Below are 27,974 nucleotides of genomic sequence, written 5' to 3'. Positions count from 1 at the left end.
ATATCAGATGACCATTACAGGCATCAGCAATTACCAGTTTATATTAAGGGAGCAAGGCAATTAAGCTCTCACCTTTCGTTCATAGATATTGGATTTGAACGGCTGCTGTCTTGACCCAATTGCAACAGATATCTCTGGCCAGTATGTCCGTGGTTTTTAACTCTTCTCGGTTTGGGCAGGAGTAAGGAGAAAGATTAGAAAATGACAGTACTTGAACTGTTAGAATGGAGACAAGTATAGAACAAGTTTGAAATCTGCAGGGAGAAATATGAGACGGGGTAAGATTTTTGTGCTCTCATACTGATAATTCAGTGGACTTACTCCAGATTCAAGTCAGTGTTAATGGGAGTGGAATATCAGTAACCTTTTTTAAATATAGTTTTTCAGCATTTATATACGCAAGGCTTTGGGCATAAAGAAATTGTGTAGAACTAGGGTGACCAGATGTCCCAATTTTATAGGGACAGTCCCTATTTTTGGGTCTTTTTCTTATATAGGCTCCTATTGCCCCACAGCCCCGTCCCAATTTTTCACATTTGCTATCTGGTCATCCTATGTAGAACAGTCACTGACCTTGGGGAAGCCACTGATATTTGAGTTCACCATCTCTTTTGTCTCACTTCTATATAGCATTAACGTTATTTTTAAGCATTAATAAACTATGCGGCTAAAGAATGCAAATCCGTGAAGCAGAATTGTGTAGGTGTCGTGTAGCCTACTTCTCTAAGAAATTGATAGTACTATAAAGGCAAGATGAGCATGAGTGGAAGAATTGTACTGGGTGGTTTTTAAATCCAAAATAAATGGCTCGCTGTTCAAAATGATGTAATCATGTTGGTTTGGCATTGTAACAATTCGGCAAATCATCATGTCTTGCTCTGAATTGTTTGCGATAGCTCATTTTAAATAACTATTGGCAATTTCCTTAAATATCTGTCAAATACTGACAATTGTTATGACCACATATGTACTATTCAGAATATAGGTTAGGGAAGAAACCAGCCTGAAAGGCATTAAGATCAGATATCTGGAGTAATTAAATAATTTGCCTGAATAGCAAAAGCCAGAGGGCTGCTTTTAGAATGTAAAGTTAACAGTTCCTATTATTTTTCACTTCTTTAGAATATATACATACCGTGGTTCATTTTGGTGCATGCAGATTCATTCTTCCTGGCTAACTTTCACTGGGTCTGCTAATTATAAAAAGATATATGAGGTGTAGCTGTGTTAGTCTGTGTCAACAAAAACAATGAGGAGTTCAGTGGCATCTTAAAGATTAAGAAGAAGTGGGTTTTTACCCATGAAAGCTTATACCCAAATGCTGTAAATCTATTAGTCTTTAAGGTGCCACTGGACTCCTTGTTGTTTTTATAAAAAGATATAGATTCTCATGCCCATTTTAGCTTTCTATGGGTTTGGTTACACTTGAAGGTGTGCAGCGCTGGGAGTTACAGCTGTCTTTGTACAGCTGTGTAGGGAAAGCGCTGGAGTGTGGCCACACTGACTGCTACCAGCACTGCAGTGTGGCCACATTTGCAGCATTTGCCACGCTGTTAGGAGTGGTGCATTATGGGCAGCTATCCCACAGAGCACCTCGTCCCATTTTGGCGTCATGGGTTGTGGGAAGGGGGCGGGTCATTCTGCTTCCTGTCCCAAAGCCCTGTGATGCATTGCTTCACATCCCAGCAATCCCTGTTTTTCCGTCCACGTTTGGTACCATCTTGACTCTCTCAGTGATTTCTGTGCAGCGCAATTTCTGTGCGAAATGGAGCCCAAACTGCTGAGGAGTATGCTGACGAGTTTCGCCAGCACATCACGTTTGGCAGTTGAGCTATTCCTTAAGATCCAAAGTGATGAGGAGTCCGATGATGATAGCGAGTCACCTGATGCGTATGACACTAAATTGCTTCTGGCATTCACAGAAATGCTCAGCACCGTGGAACGCCGCTTTTGGGCTCAGGAAACAAGCACTGAGTGGTGGGATCACATCGTCATGGAAGTCTGGGATGACGAGCAGTGGCTACAGAACTATCGAATGAGAAAAGCCACTTTCATGGGACTGTATGAGGAGCTCGCCCCCACACTGTGGCTCAAGGACATGAGATTGAGAGCTGCCCTGCCAGTGGAGAAGTGGGTGGCTATTGCAATCTGGAAGCTGGCAACTCCAGACAGCTACCGATCAGTCAGGAATCAGTCTGGAGTGGGAAAGTCGACCTTTGGAATCGTGTTGATGCAAGTTTGCAGGACCATTAATCGCATCCTGCTAAGAAGAACCGTGACTCTGGGGAACGTGCAGGACATTGTGGATGGCTTTGCACGAATGGGTTTCCCTAACTGTGGAGCGGCAATAAATGGGATGCATATTCCTATTCTGGCACCACCCCACCTAGCAGCTGAGTACGTTAATCGGAAGAGGTATTTCTCTATGGTTCTCCAGGCACTTGTGGATCACCGTGGGCATTTCATTGACATTAACAGAGGCTGGCTTGGAAAGGTGCATGATGCATGCATCTTTCGGAACATTGGCCTGTTCAGGAAGCTGCAGGCAGGGACTTTTTTCCCAGACTGGAAGATCACAATAGGGGACATCAAAATGCCCATTGTGATCCTTGGAAACCCCGCTTACCCGTTAATGCCTTGGCTCATGAAACCGTATACAGGGAAGCTTGACAGGAGCAAGGATCGGTTCAACTACAGGCTGAGCCGGTGCCGAATGACGGTGGAGTGTGCTTTTGGCCATTTAAAGGTGCGCTGGCGATCTCTGTATGGGAAGCTAGACTTGGGGGAAAGCAGCATCCCCGCGGTTACATCCGCGTGCTGTCCCCTTCATAATATTTGTGAAGGGAAGGGTGAAAGATTCAGTCAGGCATGGACCTCTGAGGTTCAACGCCTGGAGGCTGAATTTGCGCAGCTAGAGAGCAGAGTTACTAGAGAGGCCCAGCACAGGGCTGCAAGGATTAGGGATGCCTTGAGGAAGGAATTTGAGGCTGAAAACCAACAGTAATGTTTGGTGCCTTGCACAGGAGTGAAGTGCAATGGTTATAATGTTAGTAGGAATCTGTGTTCCATAAGCTGATTTGCCGTGCCTGTTTCTTTCCTGGGCTAAGATATCTTTGACTTTTTGCAATAATAAAGACTGTTTTCAAAGCCAAGAATTCATTTATTGAAAAAAAAATAACTTTATTGACAGACACATAACATTTTGGGAACCTAAAAGGGCAGGGGGGTGTGGTGGGGAACTGTACAGTCACAGGTTTGAATATGTCCTGTCTGGAGTGCTGTGCAATGACTGCTACATTTCAGGATGCCTATACTGCATGGTGATGGGGGTTGAGTGCAGAGGGTAAGGGTCGTCAGGTGTTGGAGGCAGCTGGTGGAGGTAAGAACCTGGATGCTGGGGAAGGGGGTTTTGAGCTGTCCTTGGGGCACAAGGGAAAGAGCTTTGGGACGGAGGGGGGCTGAAGCGGTAGTTCTCTGCCTGCATGGCTACGAGCACCTGGATAGAGTCCACTTGACATGCCAGGATGCTTATCAGCTGCTTTGTGCTTTTTTTCCTGGCCGCTGCTTTTTTCTGGTGGATCCTGCTTTCCCTTTCCCTCCAGTCCTGCAGTTTTTGATTCTCTGTGACAGAGTGATCCATAACTGCTTGCAGCAGGTCTTCTTTGCTTTTTCGCGGCTTCTTCCACAGGTTTTGGAGTCTTTGAGCTGTTGATAACATGGGCAGCCAAGATCTCAAGGTTGCTTGTGGAAAGGCAAAAAAGGCAACACTTAACAGAGGCAGCATTGTTTATATCTCAGACAGTTATTCCCACACAGTGAAGGAGTTTACAGTCTTCACAATAGCATAATTTTCCCATACCAAAGAAAGCGCACATAACCCACAGGAGCCCCAAAATGGTGAGTAAGGGGGACTGATTGCTTCAGGGCTGTACTGTCCTCAGGGTTTCTGTGCATTGGGGAAAGCAAACAGCTGCAGGGGGCACCTACGCTGAACACTCTCCCAACGTTTTCCACAGGAGTTGATCCTGGAAGATATCTTGCTGCTGCGGGTCACCTGGGAAGAGCAGGAGGGTCTTCCACAGCAATGCGGATTCTGCCCTGGCCCCTCTGCAGCTTTCTTGTGTCTTGCAATGGTCCCCCTACCCCTCACGGCACAGTGGCGTGGACTCGTTAGCCTGACTGGGACAAGGACCACGGTGGCTCTCCCAATAAACTTGCGCAAGCGCATTGCCCACACTCTGGCTGAAACTTTTGAAGAGATTACTGAGGCCGATTACTGCGACGTGATAGACCACCTCAATGCGCTATTCCACATCTATGCATGCATGTAGAACCCTCCCTCCTCTCCCGAAAAATTTCCATCCTGAAAATAAAAGCCGCTTACCGGGAACCCGCTCCTCTGTTTGTCCTCCACCAAGTACCAGCTGCTGCGACTGGCTACCTTCCTCCTGGCTTGAGAAGAACTCCTGGCTGCATGCCTCCAGGGACTCTGGGGTGTCTTCCTCCACCCCAGTACCCTCACTCTCGCTTTCCTTCTTCTCCCCTTCCTCCTCCTCCTCCTCCTCCCCCTCCCCTCTCTGAAGTGTCCATCGTGGTCCTCAGATTGGCGGTGGGGTCACCCCCAAGTATCGCGTCCAGCTCTTTGTAAAAACAACAGATCATGGGGGCAGCGCCGGAGCGGCGGTTTCCCTCGCAGGCTTTGCAATAGGCACTCCACAGCTCCTTCACTTTAACCCTGCACTGCAGCGCGTCCCGGTCATGGCCCCTTTCCAGCATGGCCCTTGATACCTGCCCCAAGGTATCATAATTCCTACGGCTGGAGCGCAGCTGGGACTGCACAGCTTCCTCCCCCCAAACACTGATGAGGTCCAGCAACTCACCGTTGCTCCATGCTGGGGCTCGTTTGGCGCGTGGAGGCATGATCACCTGGAAGGATTCACTGATTGCACTCCACACCTGGCTGAGCAAACAGGAAGGGGATTTTTAAAATTCCCAGGGCATTTAAAGGGCGGGTCACGTGAGGCCAGGGCAGTAGAGTTCAAACTGATGAACAGAGTGGCTGAGCAGGCATTCTGGGATACCTCCGAATACCTCTGGAGGCCAATAACTGCGCTTTTGGTGGCCACACTGGCGGAGCAGTGCTGCATCACCCGCGTTGCAGTTGTTATTCCCCAGGTCGAGGTGGAGTACAGCCAGTGCTGTAGCCAGGGAGATACAGCGCTGTATGTGCCTTGCAAGTGTGGATGGTGAGTGAGTTGCTGCGCTGTAAAGCCACCACCAGCGCTGCAACTCTCCAGTGTAGCCAAGCCCTATGTATTCTTTCCCTTCTCTCCTGGGTTAAATTTTCAGTAGGCTGTGTATGTTTAGATTGTCTTCCCTTTTGTAACCTGACATTGGCCTTTTCTTTTGCAGGCTTATGGTTGAAATACAAGTTTCCATAGGGATTTTATTTAAATGGATGCTGATTCTACTTAGCTCATAAATCAGAAACTTATAAACCATGCTTTTTTAGTGCACACGGACATTTTTTGAAGAAGGATGTAGCTCATTAGCTTGTCAATCAAATGTGTATTTGCAAACACTGAGTTTGGGTCTGACAAAGCAGGGACTTGTGGGTTGAACAGACTTACTGTGTTTGTTAAACAGTGGGAAGAGAAGGTGACTGATGAGACCAGACAAAAATGAGTCTGAACAATTTCAAGATAAATATGAGTAGCACTTTTTCCCCAACCATGTTCTGTAGTTATTTTGTATGGCATATTATGACTTAAATAATAGCATATTGTTTTCTAAATTAAAAAAAAAACTGAATCCCTCTCTTATTATAAAAAGCATGTATATGTCCGACAGAAATAACCCTTTGCATATTCCAGACATGTTCATGTGTGTTTAGCCCTTATTGGAAAGAGTTAGCCATTTCTAATTAATGGAGAAGAACAAGCGAGGGGCGTAATGTTCGTTCAATAATCTAGTGATGGAACATGATTAATAAACTCCTGAGCCCGCTGGCCTTATCCTGCTCCCATTGAAATCAGTAGGTTTTCGTCCTTCATTGAATGAGATCTAGCTCATATACAGCACTTTTCCTCCATGTATCTTTACAAAGGAGGAAGTATGATTATCCACATTTGTAAAAATGGGGGAAACTGAGGGAGGGAGGTACCGTGACTTGCCCAACGTCCAATGGCAGTTCTGGGAATAGAAACCACCTTTCCCGACTCCTCCTCTAATCTCCTGTTAACTGCGTTGTGGCAGTGATAGCAGGCTAAGACATTGAGCATACCCGTTGGTGAGGTTTGCTGCTAACGTCTATGAAAACACAGATTAGGCCCCATCTATGAGAAAGATTTTTTAAAAAGGGTGGAGATGGGAGCAGGAAGCTGCATAAACAAAATGTTAGGAGCATTTTCTTGCATTTCGGTGCAGTGGAAGGATGGTCTTGCTGTGAAAGTTGATCTAAATGCCCTAAAGCACAAATAGAAGAGGGTAAGGGGGAAAATGGTGAGGAGTAGCTGTTAAAGATGAATCCTCATACTTCACTGTCATTTAAATAACCAAAGTGACTTAAATCATTTCGCCTGTAAGTTCTTTGGGGTTTTGTGTCTGTACAAAAGTGACAATCGGGTCCTGGTCCATGCTTGTGGGTCCTGAGCCTGACAGCAATACAAATAAATAATAACGAAAGAAATAATTTGGGCAGGTACTGTGCATCAAATGAGTTTCCCTGCCCACTGACATAACTAAGTGCAGAATTTGGCCCTCTGCATTTCAATTATAGCTATTTTTCTTTATGGAAAACTGGGATGCATTCCTAATGCACCCTGGCAGTGTGTTTGTCTGAGTAACCCAGCTGGTGAGAATTCCTCTCCTGTGACGGCCGGTTTCTGAGAGCTTTCTCTTGAATAGGAACTGAAAGTTCACCCTGATATTTGTTTAGTTTCATTCGACCTATTGTGACTTTCTTGGTGACTCAACTCCAGCGAGTTCAAGCTCAGGCTTAATTGCTTCCTCTTCAACAAAACAGCTGGCAAAGCCCCTCCCGGAAAGCTCTCCCTTCTCATTTTCCAAGGACTGGGTGACTCACCTGTGCAAACAAACCAGGTAAAGAAGAATGTTAATACACTCCCAACTCTTTGGCATGCTTTCGCAGTGTCTTTTAGCCAGGCTGGGGCCAGATTCAGAGGTAATGCACGCTGAAGAGAGTGTACTAGTCAGGTACAGAAGGGGCAGGGTTATACCAGGAAAAGCAATCAAGAGGAGGGCATGCTATCAAGTGAGGAACAACGGCACGCCTGGTTGCCCGGCGTATCGGAGAGCTCTTCCAGAGTGGTGGTCAGGTTGTGCCTGTGTCACACCTCATTACAGGCCATGGCAGTCTGAACCGGTAGCTTCTCAGGGTTCCAGAGAAAGAGAGAGAAAAGGGAGGGCAGCTGTTGTTGGTTTGTGGTTACCGTAGTAACCCTCACCTCCATATAGCACCCCATAATCACTGTAGTAATCTCACCTCTATATAACAGTCCTTGACCCAAATTCTCTCAGGGCCTTACTGACTCTGTACACAGAGATCATTTTATCCATCACTGAAAATGTCGCTATCTCTAGAGAATGCAGGAACAAAGCCTGTCCCATATTTGATCTGACCATCATGCCTGCTCTTCTTCCTTTGGGCAGGGCTTTAGAGTGTGGCACAAAAAAAAAAAAAAACCCAGCAACAAAACCCCATCCCAATAATAGCAGGACATATCTATACACACACTGACAAAATAGATTCTTGATCCAGACCACCTGATTGGGCCCATTTCTAATCTTTTCCCAGATCTTCCAGTAATACCATGTCCTCCTCCCTGGATGTGATGTGAAATAAAACCCAGTGTTACAAATTCTCCTATTCTTTGGTGGGTAGAAATAAACTGCATTTCTGTTGCACTGGGAGATTATTCTAAGGAGCTGTCTTCTAGGGAGGTGGGAAATGCCGGCTCATTGCAGTCATTTGCTCCATCAGTTGAACAGTGGTCCCAAATGATGGCTAATCAGAGAGAAAGCAGGCACCAACGGTGCAGTCTCAGTGTTGCAGCTCCAGAAAATTTGCAAGGGAAATTCAAGCCGACAGGTGGTCCCTACCTTTGGCAGAAGGTAAAAAGAACATGAGAACTTTCTTGTCTCCCTGTTTTATCTTTCCAAGGTGGATCATTAGTTTTTAGTATTAATAAATTATAGGCATATAGTATATACAGAAAATATATAAATATACAGATGTTTATACACAGACCCTTGTGTTTCTATGCCACTAAAAAAGCAAGCAGTATTAAAATCTCTGATACAGGAGCTTGTTATTCCAAAGCACTCCTATGAAACTGATGATTTATCACTAACAAACTTCTGGTATTTTCAGTGTTTCCTGGCATCTTATCTCGTAAAGGAAAAAAATGTTACTTTAGTAAATATTCCCAATGGGAGCAGAGGGAAACCTTCCCATAGTTGGGACCCTCCTTCCAGATGGTGCTGGGGTTGCCTCTCGCACTGAGGTTACCTCTCCGGGGGAGGGAACTCCAGTTGCTAGGAAAAGGCAGGTGTTAGTAATGGGAGATTCGATCATTAGAAACATAGATAGCAGGGTTTGTGATGACCGGGAAAACCGTATGGTGACTTGCCTGCCTGGTGCGAAGGTTGCGGATCTCTCGAGGCATCTAGACAGACTTATGTGGAGTGTTGGGGAGGAGCCGGTGGTCGTGGTATATGTAGTACCAATGACATAGGGAAGGGTAGGAGAGATGTCCTGGAAGCCAAATTTAGGCTGCTAGGGAAGAGACTGAAATCCAGGACCTCTATGGTGGCATTCTCAGAAATGCTCCCAGTTCCATGCGCAGGGCCAGGTAGGCAGACAGAGCTTCAGAGTCTCAATGCGTGAGTGAGACGATGGTGTAGAGAGGAGGGGTTTATGTTCTTTAGGAACTGGGGAAACTTTTGGGATGAGGGGAGCCTATACAGGAGAGATGGGCTCCACCTAAACCAAAGTGGAACCAGGCTGCTGGCACTAAACATTAAAAAGGTTGTAGAGCAGTTTTTAAACTAGGAGATGGGGGAAAGCCGACTGCTGCAGAGGAACATGTGGATCGGACACAGACTTCTCTTAGGGGAGAGTCTGATGACAGGGAATCTCCAGGTTATAGTCAGGAACAGAGGACGGAAGAGGATAATGTAATGGCCAGATCAGATGTTAAACAGTCACATAAAAAAAGAATCTGGCACATCAGAAAAGGGCAGACAAATAAACAGGGACAAGTTTTTAAAGTGCTTGTACACAAATGCTAGAAGTCTAAATAATAAGATGGGTGAACTAGAGTGCCTTGTGGTAAAGGAGGATATTGATGTAATAGGCATCACAGAAACCTGGTGAACTGAGAGCAATCAATGGGACACAATCATTCCGGGGTACAAAATATATCAGAAGGACAGAACAGGTTGTGCAGGGGGAGGAGTGGCACTACATGTAAAAGAAAATGTAGATTCAAATGAAGTAAAAATCTTAAGCGAATCTACATGTTCCATAGAATCGCTATGGATAGAAATCTTATGCTCTAATAAAAATATAACATTAGGGATCTTTTATCGACCACCTGACCAGGACAGTAATAGTGATGATGAAATGCTAAGGGAAATTAGAGAGGCTATCAAAATTAAGAACCCAATAATAGTGGGGGATTTCAATTATCCCCATATTGACTGGGAACATTTCACTTCAGGACGAAATGCAGAGATAAAATTTCTCGATACTTTAAATGACTGCTTCATGGAGCAGCTGGTACAGGAACCCACAAGAGGAGACGCAGCTCTAGATTTAATCCTGAGTGGAGCGTAGGAGCTGGTCCAAGAGGTAACTATAGCAGGACCGCTTGGAAATAGTAACCATAATACAATAGCATTCAACATCCCTGTGGGGGGAAGAACACCTCAACAGCCGAACACTGTGGCATTTAATTTCAAAAGAGGGAACTATACAAAAATGAGGGGGTTAGTTAAACAAAAGTTAAAAGGTACAGTGACTAAAGTGAAATCCCTGCAAGTTGCATGGGCCCTTTTTAAAGACACCATAATAGAGGCCCAACTTCAATATATACCCCAAATTAACAAACACAGTAAAAGAACTAAAAAAGAGCCGCCGTGTCTTAACAACCGTGTAAAAGAAGCAGTGAGAGTTAAAAAGACTTCCTTTAAAAAGTGGAAGTCAAATCTTAGTGAGGCAAATAGAAAGGAGCACAAATACTGCCAGCTTAAGTGCAAGAGTGTAATAAGAAAAGCCAAAGAGGAGTTTTGAAGAACGGCTAGCCAAAAACTCCAAAGGTAATAACAAAATGTATTTTAAGTACATGAGAAGCAGGAAGCCTGCTAAACAACCAGTGGGGCCCTTTGACGATCGAGATACAAAAGGAGCTCTTAAAGACAATAAAGTCATTGCGGAGAAACTAAATGGATTCTTTGTTTCAGTCTTCACGGCTGAGGATGTTAGGGAGATTCCCAAACCTGAGCCGGCTTTTGTAGGTGACAAATCTGAGGAACTGTCACAGATTGAAGTGTCACTATAGGAGGTTTTGGAATTAATTGATAAACTCAATATTAACAAGGCACCGGGACCTGATGGCATTCACCCAAGAGTTCTGAAAGAACTCAAATGTGAAGTTGCGGAACTATTAACTAAGGTTTGTAACCTGTCCTTTAAATCGGCTTCGGTACCCAGTGACTGGAAGTTAGCTAATATAACGCCAATATTTAAAAACGGCTCTAGAGGTGATCCCAGAAATTACAGACTGGTAAGTCTAACGTCGGTACTGGGCAAATTAGTCGAAACAATAGTTAAGAATAAAATCATCAGACACATAGAAAAACATAAACTGTTGAGCAATAGTCAACATGGTTTCTGTAAAGGGAAATCGTGTCTTACTAATCTATTAGAGTTCTCTGAAGGGGTCAACAAACATGTGGACAAGGGGGATCCAGTGGACATAGTGTACTTCGATTTCCAGAAAGCCTTTGACAAGGTCCCTCACCAAAGGCTCTTACATAAATTAAGCTGTCATGGGATAAAAGGGAAGGTCCTTTCATGGATTGAGAACTGGTTAAAAGACCGGGAACAAAGTTTAGGAATTAATGATAAATTCTCAGAATGGAGAGGGGTAACCAGTGGTGTTCCCCAAGGGTCAGTCCTAGGACCAGTTCTATTCAATTTATTCATAAATGATCTGGAGAAAGGGGTAAACAGTGAGGTGGCAAAGTTTGCAGATGATACTAAACTACTCAAGATAGTGAAGACCAAAGCAGATTGTGAAGAACTTCAAAAAGATCTCACAAAACCATGTGATTGGGCAACAAAATGGCAAATGAAATTTAATGTGGATAAATGTAGTGTAATGCACATTGGAAAAAATAACCCCAACTATACATACAATATGATGGGGGCTAATTTAGCTACAACGAGTCAGGAAAAAGATCTTGGCATCATCGTGGATAGTTCTCTGAAGATGTCCACGCAGTACACAGAGGCGGTCAAAAAAGCAAACAGGATGTTAGGAATCATTAAAAAGGGGATAGAGAATAAGACTGAGAATATATTATTGCCCTTATATAAATCCATGGTACGCCCACATCTCGAACACTGTGTACAGATGTGGTCTCCTCAGCTCAAAAAAGATATTGTAGCACTAGAAAAGGTTCAGAAAAGGGCAACTAAAATGATTAGGGGTTTCGAGAGGGAAGATTAAAGAGGCTAGGCCTCTTCAGCTTGGAAAAGAGGAGACTAAGGGGGGATATGACAGAGGTATATAAAATCATGAGTGATGTGGAGAAAGTGAATAAGGAAAAGTTATTTACTTATTCTCATAATACAAGAACTAGGGGTCACCAAATGAAATTAATAGGTAGCAGGTTTAAAACAAACAAAAGGAAGTTCTTCACACAGCGCACAGTCAACCTGTGGAACTCCTTACCTGAGGAAGTTGTGAAGGCTGGGGCTATAACAATGTTTAAAAGGGAACTGGATAAATTCATGGAGGCTAAGTCCATAAATGGCTATTAGCCAGGAAGGGTAAAGAATGGTGTCCCTAGCCTCTGTTCACCAGAGGATGGAGATGGATGGCAGGAGAGAGATCACTTGATCATTGCCTGTTGGGTTCACTCCCTCTGGGGCACTGGCATTGGCCACTGTCGATAGACGGATACTGAGCTAGATGGACCTTAGGTCTGACCAGTACGGCCGTTCTTATGTTCTTATGTTATGTTCTTATGTTCATCTTACTTAGCTTCCCCTGCCCTTGTTCACATCATATCTGCCACCTGACTCTTGCACTTAGCATATTGTAGCACTACAGGAGAGTTTTTGCTAGTTAATGAGGAAATAGCCATAAGGAGATACAGCCTTTGCCTCAGGGTGTTCAGCCCTTAGACTGCAAGATTCAGATCCAGATTTCTGACATCCCAAAGTGTGGGGGTGTTCAGAGCCATTGAAAAGGTGGGGCTATTGACAAAATCCAGATTTTGGGATCCAGATCTACGTCTAGATTTCAACACCCCATCCCCTTGCAATTTTTGTTGGGGCCTATCTTTCATAATAAATTAGTCCTCCCAACAATGTCAAAATGTCCTTCTCTGCAAACCTGTGGCAAGTACGCTTGTAGCAAAGGTCTTGCCATGCAAGCAGGATGTTGCCTTCACTGCTAGGTACTGTCTGCACTGAAGAATTTCTAAAATTCTACCCTTGTTGCTACATCAGTGCTGGCAGTGGGAGAGGTCCAGTGTAGACATGGCAACTGGTGTTTTTACCATGTGCCATCTGGGCTCCTTTTAGATCAGCCACTTTCCTGAGTGGGTTAGTGATAGATTGGGGGCAGTAAGACCATCTTGCTTTCACCTGGCGATTAATAGGTAGCAACAGAAGGGACGTGGTAGAATGACATGTTCTGCAAAGTAACAGGGCTTTTACAAATTGTTCTTATCTTCTTTAGAAAAAATAGTTTAAAGGAAATTAGAGCATTCTCTGGTGATAATTTTTTATTCTTCTCTGTAACATAATAATAATAATAATTTTCCTTCTTCAAAAATCAGCTAAGTAACCGAACTAGTTAAAAATTGCTCCCTTCCCAACAAAAAAGCCCACCTCTGTAGTTTGGCTTATTCATTACCAGTGAACTAGAAAGCCCTTTCTTGCATTAAAAGCAAAGATGTTTAATTTAAAAAAGGAGAGTTCAGGGGAAAAAAAAGGCATTAAAACAGCTGTCCCTTTAAAATCAAAAGCATTACACAGAGTGAGGGAGGTAGGGTGAGCCAGATAACAAGTGTGAAAAATTGGGATGGGGGCTGTGGGTAATAGGCGCTTGTATAAGACAAAGCCCCAAATATCATGACTGTCTCTATAAAATTGGGACATCTGGTCACCCTAGAGGGAGGGCAGAATTTGTCCTCCTAGAGGTGCATGGCAGAAACCAATATTAGAACTGATTTTGTCTACAAACAAAAATACATGTGAATATTCTTGATTTATCCTATGTGCAAATCAAGGGTTAACAGAGTATCAGCTACCGAATAAGCATGCCTGACTGCTGACTCTTCCATAGCATTTTCACCAGTAGCTCTCAAAGCACTTCACGAAGGTAGTTGGTCCCATTATCCTCATTTTTACAGATGGGGAAACTGAGGCAAAGAGGTGATGTGACTAGGCCAAGGTCGCCCAGCAGGCCCCAGCAAAGCTGGGAGTAGACCCCAGGAAGCCTAGTGCATCTGCCTCCATAGACTTAGACTTATGGGTTTATCGTGCTCTGTTGTTACTCTGGTGTAAAACCTGAAGAAATGAGAGCGGACCTTGGTCCTTGGAAGCTAGAGAAAGGAAAGATCTTTTGGATCATATGGTGCTTGATCTCGTGCTGCTGAGAGCCCTTAACTGATCCCAAATACATCGCCCTGCAAGGGCAGAATTGTTCCCTACAATATGATACATTAGTACTTAGTACAGTCTAGTTTGACATTTTTCAGTCAAAGTGATTCTTGCCATTTCTGCTGAGTAAACCAAGATCACCTATGTTAAAATACTCTTCATCAAATAGAGTAGGAAAGGCTTCAGGCTGCTGTTTTCAAACCAGTGCAGTGGAAAACTTCTTTGCGAGTTCTTTAAAAACCGATCAAAGGCACAGTTCTGCACTCAGGCAAAAATCCCATAATTTTTAGTCAGGGACCTCAAGGATGGGCTCCAAGAATAGCAGGTATGTTTTAAGCTCTGTGTGTTGGTTTAATGAGCTAGAGAGGAGCTGGGAACTTGGAGCCTGTGTCTCCGTTTAGGATGGGAAACATAATCAAGGTAATTAGCATTTAGCAATCAGTTTTCTGGATCTTGACAGTCCTGCAATGTGGTTTCTGTCACTGCTCTGGGAAAGTAAGACTGAGGAGGAAAGGGAGCTATCCTGTCATGTGGATGAGTAGCCGACTTAGACAGGCCTTCCTTTGTATAGAAGCTTGACACACTACGGCCGTCTTATTACAGCCTGTGGCTATCTCAATAAAACCAGGTGCAGTTGAGAAATAGGAAAAAAATAGGAATTAAAAAATTGCTATTTTAATATCAGAAACATTAATGAGGAAGCCTGATTAAAAAGCTTTGGAATTTATTATGACCATTCACGTCTCAGTATAAAATAATAAGGTAGGTTTTCTTCTACAACATTACTTTCTATATCAGAAGTATTAGCCTGAAATGCATTTTTAAGACGGTCCCTGTTAGGCAGTTAGACTGTTCTTAATCATGCATGTCAGCATCTCCAGCAATTACCAGCATTTGCAAATCTGCTGCACGTAGATATTTGGATGCTCCAGCCTGTTCTAAGCTGAAGGTTGGACTTCAGAATCAGGAAATCTACTAATTCCAGGCAACTGATTTGTGGAGAGAGGCAGATCTTTGTTTGCAGAACTGTGGAAAGACTTTTGTGTATCTTGCACCAATATTTTTGTAACTTGTGACCATTTAAAAAACGATGCGGCACAGACTAGCTGGTGTTGGGCAGCATCTCCAACAATCAGCAGTGTGTGTAAATGTGTTTTATGTAGATGCTCAGATGCCCGAGGCTGCTCTAAACTGAAGCTTGGACTTCAGAATCAGAAAGCCATAATGATCTCCTTTGTGCCTCGTGCTGTGACTGAGTGCACCAGGGAATCTGGGCCAAAGAACTAGAAGTATTTCTGCCATATCTTATGCCAATGACAAATATTTTGTTGCTGATGGTGGGTGTGACAAAGAATTAAGCTATTTATATGTGCAAGGAGACCTGCATTGATTTCAAGTGCTCATATTAGGACGTTCTGGTTTATTTTCAGAGGTGCTGAGCACCCACAAATCTGATTGAAATAGCAGGAGCCACGAGCAGTGCTCAGCACTTCTGACAATGAAGTCTGAGATATCTCAAGTTAGGCATCAAAATCAATGGCTGAGTTTGAAAATGTAGCTGTTAATCTCAGTGTCTCAGTTTTTCCATCTGTAAAATGGGGATAAATAATCCTGCTCTCCACCTCTGGAATGTTTGAACCTTTCTTTGAAAATGTTAGGTGCTTAGCAGTAGAAGTTTTTTCCTTCAGTTGAGCATCTTTCGCTGAGGATGTCAGATGTCATCCTCTGGTGACATAACCTGACAACAAAAACATAGGTTATTTCAAAAAGAAAAAAACAACAACCATGCCTGCAATTTCAATTTTGAGCTTCGCACATTAGTATGTGAAAGGCCATAACAAAGAGCAGAGTTCTTGACTCAGCATATGTATCATGAAAAGTTTTCTGTTTGTCCTAACACAATATAGCACAGTACCAGAAATGGGCTGTCTAGTCTTTTATATAAAACCATATAACAATGCTTTATGTCAGGATATTTTGCTAAGAAGGGAAGGACATCTTTGAAATCACTGTACTAAGAGCAACCAAGAGCCCTGAGGCCTTTAGAAAATATAAAACTTAAAAGGAAAATTGTACTGACTTTTGGGTGCAGATTCTGTCCTGATTTATACCTTATGCAACCCTATTAACTTCACTGGAGTTGCAATAAGTTGAGGTCAAAGCAAAATTTGCCACCTCCTTTGAGTATAAAATAAAATTTACTAACTAACCTGCATGTATTTATAATATCTTATTATTAATAATGTATTTTAAAATCAATGCAATGTCCCACACTATCCTTCTGTGATGATCTGCATACTTTTAAATTTTACATTTATGTTTTTTCATTTATATTAAAACCATTTCAGCAAAAAATGTTGATATTGGGTGTTAAGAGTTCCTGAAATCTTAGGCTAGAAGGATCCATAATTAAGGGGAAAAATAATCAAACCAAACCCTGTTTACTCAGTGCTAAAAAACATCTTTTCAAAGATAATCTTCACCTCCTTTGATTAATGTAGAAATTAAAGATGTTTGATTAATGGGTTAATGATAAATTCCTTTTACAGAGAATAGATAATTGATTTTATTTTTAAAAATATCCTTCCTTCATGTTTGGGAATCACCACTGTATGTCAATTACATAGTAAATGGGCAGAGTTTTAAAACACATCCAACTGGTATCACTGGAAAATCTGCCTGTCAAATTTTTCATAGTTTTATTTAATTACAAATATGATGAAGCAACAGCCTAACAGTTTTTCACAGTCTCTTTTCCCCAGGGCAGATGGGTATTAAAGCCAATTCAGTCTGTCTCCTGATTGCTTCAGGCTACAGAAAATTGTTCCCCAGGGAAGAGAAGTAAATCAGTTATGATCTTTAGTCTCTCGGAGAGAGATTAGAGCCGCAGCACTGGTGAAGCAGCAGTAGGCTGCCCTTCTGTAACTGATTTCACCTTTAATCCTACCATTGACTGAATATTGCTAAGAACACTACCATGCATTTTAAAGTTTAACGCCCCAGGAAAAGGAAGTTATTTACACAAAAAGGTAAAGGCAATGAAACTTTAGTTTAACTATTCCCAAAAAGCAATAAAACACTTTTTAAAAAAAAACCCTCAAGATTCAGCTGTCTCCCTACGTATTTATCTCAGGGTTTTATCCTGCTGCCCATCACTATTGTATCTGGTGTCTTTTCATGAAAAATATCAAAGTCCCTAGTGGATTTCATGGCGTCTCTGGCACTTCTCCCCTTTTGAGGTAAAAACTCTTCTCGGAGAAGGGATTTTTTTTTAGATTCTATTAATTTCCTTTTTTTTGTAGGAGTTTATCGGGTAGAAGAGGGTATTGGTGTTTATGAGTCTCGTTCTTATGGCAGAGTTTTTCAAAAAGGGTGGAAAGGCTTTTTCAAAGCTTTGCCCATAGCTGCTGAACGTACCCGCTCATTAATATTATTACAAACTGTGTTCGGCAAAGTTGTAAGAACATAAGAACGGCCATAGCGGGTCACACCTATGGTCCATCTAGCCCAGTATCCTGTCCTCCAACAGTAGCTGGCGCCATATGCTTCAGCAGGAGCGAACAGAACAGGGCAATTTATTGAGTGATCCATCTCCCATCATCCTGTCCCAGCTTCTTTGGATTACAGGTGTGTTTTCATAATGGTGCTTCTAATTCTGTAAAAGGGACTTTTCAATGCATTCTCTCCTGGATTTAGGTATACAAGGGATCTCCTCAAGTCTGAAAGGTCCAGAACTTAACTTATAACACAGTTTATTTTTCTTAAATCTGTACGCAGAGTTCATGTAATTCTTTGTGATTAGTGAATCAATACCCTCTTTCAAACAAAATTTCACCAGTAACCCTAAAATAACATTGTCAGAATAAAAAATTGACCAGGAGAAAGGCTGCATTAGATGTTTCTCTCCAGAGCGTGGAAGGTGCGTGAGATTGGGGTGCATGGGCGGCCGGGTCTCCTATGTTTCTATATAATTGGTAAACATTTTTCTCGATGTTTTAGTGCAGGATCTGACAATGGAGATACCTTGTGACATGTTTAGCAGCAAACTGAGACAATTACAGAACTGAAGCCTTATGGCCTTTAATAAATGAACCCTATGTTTCTGCTGGTTACGGGGTATGTGATGAGCTGGTGACTTTTCTTGGATAACGACAAGCTGTTAAAACATCCCACAAACCTTAGTATATTATGTCAGGGGAAATGTCATGTATAGCATAGCTTTTTCAAATAGCTGCAGGGAAGAGCTGGAAGGCAAATGCTCCTTGTTTACTCTAAGCACTTGTTATTTCTGCTTTTACACTATGTGAGTTCTACTAGTCGAGATCTTCATCTGCTTGTTAATTTGGCTCCGTTTTCAACAGCTGCAGATATGGTACGTGAGAGACTCTGAATAGACCCTCGGAAAGTTAGATGCAGCTTTTCTACCTTAGTGTTTATACAAGAGACGTACAACCATTTGTTTGACATGCTACAAGACACTTGATTCCATTTGAAAACACTTACCTTAATCTGCTGACAACCTTTAAGACTAGTTGGCAGACATACATTTAGCTTTTTTTTTTTTTCTTACTCTTCAGGGATTTCATAGTGCAAGCTTTTCCATGGTCGGTTGTTAGGTTTTTTTTCCAGACCTTGAAATGTATCTCTTCAGTTTTCCATGAGATGGTGCTTTCAAGAATGGAGCACTGCATTGGGTTCTTTTCCTGGTTCTGGCACTCTTCTGTTGACTCCTTGTACTCCCAGATTTTATCTCTCATACCTATTTAGGTTGTACGCTCCTTGGGGCAGAGGATGTCCCTTATTATGTGTTTGAAGAGTGGCCAGCACAACACAGCCATGATTGCTGTTGGGGCTTCTAATACATAATAAAGATCATATAATTTCATACTTTTAATCAAAGGTCCATGGGACAGATGGCTGGGTGTGGCCAAGGAGTGCTCTGCACAGCTTGGTGAGGGCTACTAGTATGTCCTGGCACCTGGCCAGTCTCCAGCCTAAATTAGAGCAGACTTAAGATGGCTGCCAACAGTCAGAAGGGGCCATTATGGCATCCAGGGATCACAGGAATCAGGAATGCCTAGGTACATTCCCAGCCACGTCCACTGTGTGAGCAGCCTAGAGTGGGATGACTTAAGATCCACTCCCAGGACTCTGCCAGCCAAGGAAGAGAAATCCCTCAGTCGCCAGCTAAACTGGCTGCTTCGCTAGCACAAAGTGGCCTGAACATGCGGCAGAACTGGGCCCCATATTTAAGCATTGTCAAGCTGTGGCACCAACATAAAGACTCTTTGTTCCTCCTATTGATGTTAATCGTGGGCCAAAGTTAACGAGAAGTAATTGAATCGCATTTGATATTGGTTAGTTTTTGTCAATTTTTATTACCTTATAACATGATATCAGTAACACATATTTAGGGTCTGATCCCCCCCCCCATTAAATTCAATGGGAGTTTTTCCAAAAACTTCAACAGCAGCAGGATTGGTCCACACCCCTGAATGAGATAACTCTACCGATATAGGTCTGTAGTGTAAAACTGGTCTGAGTATACCCAGAGCCCTCTGGCATCTCTTAATCATGTCACCATTATACATCAGCACTGATTACACCAAGGGCCATATGTGATTCTTTAAAAACAAAGAAATGCCATTAGAAAATTGTGGAAATCCCCCCGAACTGTGCCCAGGTTTGTCAGAGAGGAGAGAATGGTCAAGAGTCCTTCAAGTACTAAGCAGTAGCACCCTCCATGGCTTCTGGCACCCCTGAACCCACGCACATTTGGGTCTCCCAGTCTTGGTGGGTGAGGTCATAGACAAAGCTAGCGAACAAGTTAGTGTAACTGTGTCGTGTTCCTCTATTGGCTCGTCCACTAGAGGATAGCAACCTGGTACTGCTACCAGCTGATGGTTACTCTTTGTGCTCAAGCAGGTAGAGATCTGACAGGCCCAGGTCCAAACTCTGCCTCTAGCCCAGGTAAGAGAGTCCATTACCTTATAACATGATATCAGTAACACATATTTAGGGTCTGATACTGCCCCCATTAAAGTCAATGGGAGCTTTTCCAAAGACTTCATTAGCAGCAGGATTGGTCTGTGTGACTGACTTACTTCCCTCTCTCCATCCCCCCACTGCACACTTAAAAAAGGAGTTGAAAAGAGAGAGTGGGGCGTGGGGGACAGAAAGTGCCAGCGTTGGCAATTCCAGAGAGATGGCTGCCTTGAGCCAGACTCGTGCTTGACGGAGTCTGTAGGTGCCTGTGCCTGCCATCCTGCTGCCTGTGGGCCTACAAGAGGACGTAAAAGCCAAGCAGAACTCTGGGGTCTGCTGCAACCTAGCAGCAAATCTGCAGGATTGGTCTGTGTCTCCCGCTGCCCACTCCTGAGGTTCTCCAGGGGAATATCTAGGAAGAAATTTAAGAAAAGCTTCCTCAAAGCAAATGCATCTTGCACTCACTGTGCTATCCCAGAGACAGTCATTGACAGGGGACCGTGGACCCCTTTAACTCCTGTCCATTTGTGGGTCTCCCTGGGCAGAGACAATGGACTCAATTGTGGCAGGTTAGTAACACGAGCTGTGACACCTCTGGAGAGGGTGTAGCAACTGCTGTCCCCAATGGACAAGTATCCCTGCAGATCAGTGCCTAGTGGGACTGGAGCTACAGCCCTTTGACCCAGTGACACATCATCTCCCTTGCAGAGGGTGGGGCTGCTAATACAAGGATCCCAACTTATATGGCCACAGAGAAGGAGGCTCCATGTGTTCTCTCCTCTCTTTTGCATGCCTGTTGCGGAAGGGGGCAGGCATAGTGGCATAATCTTATCCAATGCATCATAAAAACATTTTTGCAAGATTTTTCACTATTCTCCCAGGAGCAACATTTTTTTTTTCAATATTCAAAACAGCAAGAAGCTATTTTGCTAACTCCTGGTTTTAGCTTCCATATTTTGGTACTCCCTGCTTCATCTTTCTTGTTCATATTCCCAGGCATTTCTCTGCTTTAGCCACCAGGTGCCATCAGTAGCCACTTCTATGCCAGTGCTACATATGTTTGAGGATAGAGAGATCCGTGCAAAAAGCCCCTACGTTATGGCAGTGATGAAAGCTATCCAGTTAAGATCACAAAAGTCAGGATGTTAAAAATTAAGGTTCAGACACAGCAGGGGTAATTTGGCTGGGCTGCACGTGGCCCACATGTTTTATGGTTCATGATTTTTGTTGTTGTTAGTTATTGAATAACTTTAATAACCATAGCACCCCCACAGGGCTCAGGCAGACCACAGCCACATTGTCCTGGGTACTATGCAAACATGCAGCAGAAGGTGTGGTCACTGCCCCTTGGAGCTTACAATACGATTGGAGTTTACAATAAGATTAGATGCAACCAGTGAGTGTAACAGACTTATGGAAGATCATTGGGAAAAGAGGATGCAGGTAACAGCAATCAGACCATAGAGCAACTATGCATGCACTCTGATAGTTCTCAGATAATTCAGTTTACCTTGCTGGCCCTCTCTCTGGCCATTATCAGGTGGCTGTCATGGTAGGCATGGTCAGTAGGCATCATGGTAAAGTCAGGCCTTGAGGAAGGATCTGAGAAAGGCAATGGTGGTGAATTTATGGAGTAGTTTAAGGAGGGTGTCAGGCATGAAGTGGTGGCAGGGAAAGACCCTGGAGAAACTTGTAGGATAAGCAGAGGATCAGGTGGTCAAGGATGACCTAGCTGGGGGAGCGCTGAAGAGGCAAGTATTTTCAAAATGAGACCTGTCCATGTGTGGTGTTAGCAGGTATTTTTCTACATGCTCCACATAATGGGCCACGATTCAGGTCCTGAGAGAACAGCTTAGGCCCTGTGTTGACCATTTAGAAAGCAGAGGACATCAATCAAAGCTCTTCCCCCAGTTAGTGGCATGGGATTTGTTGCTGTCTAGCAACATGGGTGGCAGCCAGCCGACTCTCGTTTGCCTGGACGGAAATAAGAACGGCGAGGATGCCAGCTGGTAAGAGTCCACAAGAAAGACACAGAAGGATAAATATGATTGGAAGGAGCTGCAGTGCACACAAACCGAATGATGGAGACAGCACAATGACACAAATATAGAAACCTGGGAAGAGTGTGGGACGATGGCAGGGCCTTGCTGGACATGGGGGAACTATTGACTAATTGCATCATTGGCTGCCTGTCATACTGTGTAGTTTCGTTTGCTGACTTGCCTTCAGTCCATAACAAATTGACCCATTTGCTTCACTTTGTGTGTTGTTTAATGTTCATTTGCAAAAATATACTCCGTCTGAGTTCATTATGGTAAATTAATATTAGTGTTTCAATAAGGCTGCTTATCGGTCCTCATTTTATACTAAATCTTTCCTACAGGTTTTTTCCCCCTCCCCTCCATGACTAATAGATATCATTTCAACAGTTTGACTAACTGCCGTGTTATAGAAAAGGCAGTAATTTATACTGATGTAATGGCTGTGATAAAAATCATTTGTGTGCTGATTTTATAAATTAGGTAGGAAATGCGAGTGCCTCTGAAAAATGAAGTGCTACCACATGAATTCCAGTGTTGTTAATGCTTCATACCTTTCTGCTTCATTAAACCAATTTCACGGGGAGATGAGTTAGAGGAGGAAGCTGTGCTGCTTAAGAGATGCAACAATGGTTTATTGAAAGAAATGGGGCTAAGATTAAATTAAGTGCTACTTGAGAAATATGGAAATACAAAAATATTCAAGCTTCTAGATGGCGAATTCAAAAATATGATAAGTTAGCTCTTTCATACTCCAAGAACTGTCATCTCATAATTGCATAGACTGAATTCACAGGCTACTAATTAATATTGAAGAGTTTCTTGAGACACTCTTATAAATGAGTCCGAGAGCCCCAGAACTAATTTATAACTATTTCCATTTGGAAATCATGATAACTTTAAAATGCTGCTTTAGGTGCATTCCTCTCTTTGGCTCTGAATCCTTTTTAAATGATTCCTGTCACGTGTGAAATCCATGAAATAAATAAATAAAAACAAACAACATCCACTGCATTTAAAAGAGGGAGGAAAAACCAACGTAAGGAACAGATTTGGAAGCAGCGATGTCTGAGAAAACAGTTATAATTTAGGATAGTGATATAGAGCTGTCTAAAATAACCTGTTCAACTTTTGCTGTCAACTTTCTGATCTGAATTAACATAAATTCATTTAATTTTTGGTTACACTTTACATGGCAATGTTTCCTGGCTGTCTCTATAAGATTGTATAGGGAGGCTAGGTGGTTTGGTTTGTTTTGAAAGCCAATATATTTGCATCCAGTGTGGTATGGTTAAGAGCAGGTAAACTTTTTTTAAGAGACTAATCCATTTTTACCACCTCCATAAAATAGCTGCTACTTTTCCTTTTTTTCTCCTCTCCCTTGAGGACTAGAAGTTTTCACTCTCAAACGACTAAACCCTATTTGTTCCGTGGATGGTGGAACATGTAAATACAAAGGGAGTCATTCATTAAATAAGAGGCTTATGCATACACAAGTTTTAAAAAATGCATAGTTTCAAAGCGCAACCGAGAGGCTGCCATTTTACCCCTTAGTCACAATGAGAACTCTGTGTACAAGTGACCCAAGTACTGGGATTTGGTCCAGCTCTCAGATTAGCACAGAAAACACGTACAGACATGGACTCTCCCCTTCCCCCTCCCGCTGATGATAATAGGAGCTCATAAATGTGCTCATCTAGGATGTGTGTGGGATCTTAATGGCAGAGGAAAATGCCCGGTTACCTTCAGCTTGGAGAGGCCACAGTTCTCTAGATGCACAATGCATTAGCATTAGCACTATTCCATCACTGGTGCTCACTATCCCACTTTAAACAACTCACACTTGAAACAGACCTGTGTAGTGTGTTACCCTAAGGGCCAGATCCTGACCAGGGCTCTCAATTCCCAGTGAGAGGCAGTCGGAGGGGAGGGTGGTCAGCACCTCACCAGGGCAGTCCTAGCAGCAAGGATGTGATGTTACAATAGCACAGCTCACTCTACTACTGGCAAGGAAGTGTCCTATGAAGCGCTGGGCAGCGTCTACTCCCACTGGATAGCTTTAACAGGAGTCGGTACCTTTTGGGGTTAAGCCTGTAGGATGTCACTGCTTGTGGGGTTACCTCATTTAGGTGACAGATCACGGGAGTTTCTATTTATAATGCTGCTCCTAACAAAAATAAAATGAACCACATTAATGTTAAAAGCGGTGCCAGCTAAAACATGAAACATCCATCCCATGGGAAATGCCAAGATTTCAAAATTGCTGTTTTGTCCCCAGTTGTCCCAATTCTGAAACTACTTCGTTTTGAACTTTTATAGAAATGAAACGCTCTGTGTAGCTGGAAAGCTTGTCTCTCTCAGCAACAGAAGTTGGTCCAATAAAAGATATCACCTCCCCCACCTTGTCTCTCTCATATGGCTGTTTTTTAAACAAATGCAGTGAGTATAATTTATACAACACCTCGGAGCACCCAGGTATCTGTGCACGGTCAGGAATATTCTGCCCCCATTTGCTGAGCACCCCTGAGTATCAACAGCAGTTGAGAGCGCTCTGCATGTCCCGAAGGAGTTCAACTCTTTGTCAAATGGGGCCCATATGAAGGACTTTGATCTTTCCCTCTTCGACCACATGCATTTTTGCCTCCTTTCTCGTGGCTTCTCATCCTTCTCCCGTGCTGCGGCTTTGGTTACTTTCCTCATCTCTGGTGCTCCCTCTACCAACTTGTACTGTCCCCAAAGTGTAACTTGCTCTGAACACATGTCAAGTTCCCTCTGCCCCATGAGTGAGCAAAGCAGCAGAGGGAAGTCGTTGGTATCATTATGATATGCCAGCTCCTTCAAACACTGATTATAAATTGCAGAAGAAAGTTCACATGCTGAAAAATAAGGAGGAATTACTTCAGAGGAATAGCAATGAGCAATCATTGAAGCTCACAGAAGGTAAATATTGTGATGAGTATGAATTGTATATTTTGCAGTTATAGGGCTAGATCCGGCATCAAGTCTAAGTGACTTCCCTGGGGTTATTGTGGATTGATATCAAAGGGAGAGAGAAAAACCTGTTCGACAATATGCAACAGATTTTAAAAAGTCACAAGGTTTATCACTCCTTTAAGTCACGAGCTAATTGGTAGATAGAATCAGGAAGAAAATTTCCCTTCCCCTCTATCGTTAATCAAGTTGCAATTTGGGTGTTTCTAGGGAGGATCCCTTCCTCTGAAGCATCAGTTAGATGTTAGAGGCTGGGTACAAGACTCAATGATCCAGTGCCTTCTGGCATAACAATTCATAGGTTTCCAAACCTTCATAATTGTTGCTTTGTAAGTGGTCTGTAGTTAACTCAGACTAGAAATATTTGGGGGCTGACTCTGGTTAGTTAATCCACATCCATCTGAGAGACTTAATGCTATTTGGGAACTCGGTTTAGACGTGGAGGTTTGTAACTGTAAAGGAACGTGGGCAAAGCTAGGGCTCGGGACAATTTTAGGATAAGTATTTCCTGTCTCCCTAAGGCTAAAAGATGAGTCAGCAGGGGGGGAAAGCCATGGCAAGCAGGAATGTTATTCTTGAAAAGAAAGGCCAGGCTTGGCAGGCACAAACCCACTTGGAGCAATGGGGCTAAATTATGTGCGATCTTTAAGGCTACATCTACACTATGAGCTAGCGGTGTGATTCTCCAGCTTGTGCATACTTGGGCGAGCTCGGCGCGTGCTAACGTGAAGACACATAGCAGAGCATTTGTGGTGGCAGCGGAAGCACTGCCGTGCCGAGTACATTCCCGCCGGTTTCAAGCAGCTTTGTATTTGGCCTGACTAACCCATCGACTGCTGCTGCTTGGGCTACTGCAACTACACTGCTATTTATACTCACACCAGGATTGGTGGATGCACTGTAAAAGGGGGGGAGGGGCACAGGTGCAGAAAACAAGGCCATGGCCCCATACAGCACTGCCCCACCTCCCTAAGACCCCGCCCCTTCCCCCAAGACCCCACCTCCTGCTCACTTCTCTCGGCCTTCTCCCCCTGTCACTCACTCTTACAGCCTGTTAAAAGTGGGGGTGAGGGGCATGGCCTGCTGCCCCCCCTATTCTGCCGCCCCGACTCCCACTAGATCAATGAGAACAACTATGAGTCTGTGTATACAAGCAGGAAAATGACCCCTTAGTTCATAATGTAGACGTAGCAAAAGAGAAAGAGTGTGTTTTAAACTGCATCACTAGCCAGTCTCAATTGCCAGCTCTGGAGTTAAGAGGAAAATGTGACTTGGAGCATCTTTGAATTGGCATGGCCCAGTGGATAGGCAGGGCAGATGACTGGGACTCAGCCGATCAATAGCAGAGCCAGGAATACTGTGGGCCCTTGGGCTTCTCTGAGCCTCTCTTCTCCTGCCTGCTCTTAGACCAGGAGTAGGCAACCTATGGCACGTGTGCCAAAGGCGGCACGTGAGCTGATTTTCAGTGGCACTCACACTGCCCGGGTCCTGGCCACTGGTCCAGGGGACTCTGCATTTTAATTTAATTTTAAATGAAGCTTCTTAAACATTTTAAAAACCTTATTTACTTTCATACAACAATAATTTAGTTATAGACTTATAGAAAGAGACCTTCTAAAAACGTTAAAATGTATTACTGGCACGCGAAACCTTAAATTAGAGTGAATAAATGAATACTCGGCACACCACTTCTGAAAGGTTGCCGACCCATCTTAGAAGATCTTGTCTGTTTAGTCTTTAAGCTCTTCAGGGCAGGCGCTATCTCTTCTCACGTGGTAGTCCAGCTCCTAGCACAAAGGGGCCTCGGTCTCAGCTGGGGCCTCCGAGTTCTATGATGAAACAAATAATAGTAAAAGCAGCTAGATAACAGAATGCCCAGGATTCCTCACAGGAACAATAAGGGCCTACTGCTGCCTCCAGATGTTTGTGTGGTTCCCAGTGAAATCAATAAGAGTGCCAAAGCGGTCGTCTTTTAATTGGAGAAACTCCGTGGGAATTCTTCAATGTCCTGTTGGAGCGGCATGAAAACCAGAGTGTGGCACTTGAGACTAGAATTGTTGTGACAGCAGGCTGTTGTTGCGAGGTGTCTGACATAGCCAGGATCCAGGCACTGGACCAGATTTTGCCACTGGAGAACATATCAAAGCTGACGGTGCTCCTTGCCGAAGACTAACAAACATTGACCTTCTCACAGCCCATCTCTCAAAGAGCTTTTCAGACTTCACTGCAAACTTGAATTCCTGCTGATAGGGTGGAGAGACTCATTACCACCACCTCCAAGTAATGGGCACCGTGTTGTTAGACCAGGGTATGCAGTGTGACTTAGCCTTTGTTCTTGGGGGGGAGCAAGATGTGGGATCTGTATACCTGGAGCAGCTATTTCCCTCTCTGCACTGGCTCAGCTGCACTGGCTGATTGCACTGGGAGGTGCAGCCCTCGGTCCCCCCACTTCCTGCCCACCTGCATAGGCGGGGGAATAGCGACCCCCATAGGCTGAATTCAGACCAGTAAAGTGAGTAGTTTGTCCCAAGGAGGAAGGGGAAGCGTTATGCCTCCTTATTGCCCTGCACAAGGTACCTAAGGTAGATAACCACTGAGCTGTAGAATTGTAGTGATTTCACTTCCTCAGCACACCCACGCAGCATAAGCACCGTGTGGAGAGTGGTTTGCTTTCCATGGGGAAAAGTGAGTTTGTGGGCTGATCAGGCCATGGGAATGTTTGATACAATGAAAGGCTTTAGCGTTTGGTGATTCACACCTCTTACTGAACTCTTAAATATCGTAAATCCTGGAAGTGAAAAACAAGAGACTGAATAGTTGTGAAGTGCTCCCTCTGCGCTGGCAGAAATGATCTTAATAAAGCTGGACATTCAGTGTCTTATACTAAAGTTCACTTTGTATTCACTCACTGAGCAATTTTGAGCTCAGCTAAAGCAATGAGATACTAAATGGAAATCATGATCTATATTTAGCCTTTATGATGTCTTTTTTTCAAAACCAAACTGATCTGTTGGATTTTCCTGTAAGAACTGTGATGT

The sequence above is a fragment of the Gopherus flavomarginatus genome, chromosome 8 (genome assembly GCF_025201925.1).
Source record: "Gopherus flavomarginatus isolate rGopFla2 chromosome 8, rGopFla2.mat.asm, whole genome shotgun sequence".
NCBI classification, from domain to species: domain Eukaryota; kingdom Metazoa; phylum Chordata; order Testudines; family Testudinidae; genus Gopherus; species Gopherus flavomarginatus.
Note: the sequence above shows the minus strand (reverse complement) of the source record.